The sequence below is a fragment of the Capsicum annuum genome, chromosome 5, assembly GCF_002878395.1.
Source record: "Capsicum annuum cultivar UCD-10X-F1 chromosome 5, UCD10Xv1.1, whole genome shotgun sequence".
NCBI classification, from domain to species: Eukaryota; Viridiplantae; Streptophyta; class Magnoliopsida; order Solanales; family Solanaceae; genus Capsicum; species Capsicum annuum.
The window spans coordinates 98,028,538-98,031,916 of NC_061115.1; the positions used below are offsets into that span (position 1 = coordinate 98,028,538).

The window sequence follows — 3,379 nt, forward strand, 5'->3', positions numbered from 1 at the left end:
TCCATCAACTTGTGAGTCAACAAAAACAAAAACTAGTGAATTAAAAACTAAAATACAAAAGATAAAACATACCTTAACTTGGCTTGCCACCCAAGCAGCACCTGATTAAGTGTCGTGGCATGACCCACATCATATCATCCATTTTCCTTTATCCTCTTCCTCACACTCGAATGCCATCTTCTTATTCATTTTTGGCCTCTTGAGTGTGAACTCTTAAGTTCAATAACTCTCTCAACAATAGCCTTTTCAAGCTTATCAATTTGATCATTTTAGGCTTGGGTATTGGTGGTTTAGGATACTCAATTAGGAAGTCTGAAGAGGTCTTTAATAGAATAGACTCCACAACCCCATACTTATCCTCTTCAATCACTGTATTCATGAACAAATCTTTGTAGTGGGTAATGTGTTGAACATTTTGTACACTTTGAAAATTCCATCTTTATCCTCCAGCCCCCTTTATAGCATACCCTCTCTTACATCTATTAATGCTCTTCCTATCGCCAAGAATGGATGTCCCAAGATGGATGGTATTTTTTCATCCACCTAAAAATCTAAAAAAATAAAGTCAGCATGAATAATAAACTTACAAACCTTGATGATAAAATCCTCAAGGACTACTTTAGGATGGGCTATGTTCTTATTTACAAGTTGCAGTAACACAGAGCTCGACCTCGGCATCCCTAAGCCCAAAATCTTAAACAAAGAAAGGGGCATCAAATTGATGCTTTCCCCTAGTCCACTAAGTGTGTGGACCACCTCACTATTCCTTATTTGAATAGGGAGAGTGAATTTCCTATGGTATTTGAGCATTTTAGGCATCTTCTACATCACCAAAGAGTTGCACTATTCAGTGAGAGCTACTGTCTTGATATCCTGTAGCTTAACTTTGTTAGTCACCATATCCTTCAATTACTTAGCATACTTGGAAATTACCTACATAACATCTAAAAGAGAAAGGTTAATATGAAGCTCTTTGAATATGTTATAGAACTTTTTGAAGTATGCATCCTCGTTTGCCTTTATATACTTTCGTGGGAAATGTGGTGGTGGTCTCTCCTTCAAATTTCAACAACTTTTACTTTCGAGTACTCAGACTTCCTTGAATTTACAGTAACTCTGTCATCTACCAGTTTAGGAACCAAATTAGTATCTACCTCATTAGTTTTTTTAGAGGTTCTTTAGTGAGATCTTAACCAGTCCTCAAAGTGATTACTATTACTTGTTTAGGATTTTCAGTATCACTTGGAAAACTACCTTGAGGCCTAGTATTTTGTGCTGCTACTATCTGACCTATCTTCAAATCCAAGCTCTTTGTAGCCGCTTGCTGGCTCTTTATATCTGTAGCCAATAGTGCTTGAGCAACTAAGATTTGTTTCAGTATCTCTTCGATATTTCTAGTTACCTAATTTTCTTAAGCATGTGGTTGCTAAAACTATAGTTGTTTGGCGTTCCACTGCTGATTTGGTAGCTGAGTCCACCACTTTAAATTGTAAGTGTTCCCATAATTTGTCCTTTGAACATTGTCCACAAACATCACTGACACGGGATTGGCAGCACATATCTATAGAATATCCAACATTGCCATAAACCACGCACCAAGTCCTTGCTTGCTGAATTGAATTCAATGTTGCTGCAGGTTGTGTAAGACCCAACTTCATATTACTAAATTATGTTGTTCACTGATTCTGTTATTCTGTTATCGGAGCGGATATAGCGGTAAACTGATCCACTTCCAACACTCCTAAAAACTTATTTATGGAATTTCTTGATTTAGAATGCCAATCAAAATTTCCTTGCACAATCTGGTTCAAGATGGTATACAACTCATCTTACGTCAATTCCAAAGTTTGACCACCTAAAGTTGAATCTAAAAAATTTTTTGTGTTGTGATCAAGTGATTACACAAAAGAGTACGATAATACCTTATTAGACTATTGATGATGTGGATAGTACCTAAGAGGAGCTTTGAATCTCTCCCAAGCATGATATAAGTTCTTATCCACCTACTGTTTAAAGCTCACAATATTACTGTGCAGTTTCACAGTATTGCCAGATGGAAAAAAATTGTATAAGGAATTTCCAAGCTAAGTAATCCCATGTTGTCATTAAACTTTCTGGCTCAGCATTCAACACTTCTTCACTTCCCCCAATAGTGAAAAGGGGAAAAGTGTCAGTCTAACATAGTCAATTAACACACCCGTAGGGATGAATGTGTCACTGATCTCCAAAAAGTTCTGCAAGTGGACTTGTGATCTTCATGTGAAAGCTCCATAAATTGTCCACTGCTAATCAAAAGCTACACCATGTTCTATTTTAGCACAAAGTTATCTCCAGCAACTGGTTTTTGAAAAGGGGAGGTCAAATTGATCGGAAGTGGAATTGCCACTTCACGAACATTCCTGCGGGCTAGTTGATCTTCAGCCATGAGAGCAAGATTGTCTTGTAATTCTTGAAATTACAGGATACGGGGGAGAAGGATTGCTTCTCTCTTTCATTGATGGAAGCATTGCTCTGGTTTGGGGCTTGGCTCAATGAATTCCCTATCCCTTGCCAGCTTACTTCTCTACAAACCTATTTCCTATAAAATCAATCCCAAGACAAAGAGTAAAGTACCAAAGAAATCCAAAAAGTAGAACGAAAAATAAAATAGTTTCCAAATTACAAGTCCTCAGCAACGGTGCCAAAAACTTGTTGCGCCCAAGAGCACACACAAGTGTACGTTGTCTCACCAGGTAATACAGTGGCCATATAAAAAACCAAATATCGATCCCTCAGAGACTTGTGTTAAACAACTATAAAATTCTAGTTCACAATTGAGATTGAAACTAGTTCAATCGTAACAAAAAGAGTTTTGAAAGTTTATAAACTAAAAATAAACTAAGATAATATAGAAAAGTAAAGAACTTGGACAATCCATTGATGAAAACACAAGGTTATGGAACTATGAACAATCATACTATGCTAATGAACTTCATTCGTTAGATTACTTATGTTGGTTGATAATTCGTAGGGTTTATCGCATGATCATGGTCTCTGGACCTCTAATCATCGACCTAACTTGGAAAATAAAAACTACTTCATTGAGTGGGGATATAATAATTCAATTAGATGCATGAAGCAATCATCCTATATGTAAACAAAACAAGGCTTGTAGGTATATCCCTATCCTTGTCACTAATTAAAATTCCATATTTTATAAAAGAATAGGAACCTTGTTCTATCTATCCCCACATTCTATCTTCTTATTCCCCCTCCCGGGATCACAAAGTTAACAATGGATGTATCCTAAGGGTATATAATCCTTAAATTTGTTATAAAAAATATAAATAAACAACCAAATATGATAATTAATCCAAAACATATCAACTCAAAGCAATAG

General features: G+C 36.2%; 1 non-coding gene across 1 annotated transcript; it reads left to right on the forward strand.

The window, feature by feature from the left end:
• The first annotated feature begins 1,932 nt into the window (after window positions 1-1,932).
• Window positions 1,933-2,039, forward strand: LOC124899101. Its single transcript, XR_007056238.1, has one exon. It is a non-coding gene; the product is annotated as a small nucleolar RNA R71 (small nucleolar RNA).
• The last annotated feature ends 1,340 nt before the right edge of the window (window positions 2,040-3,379 follow it).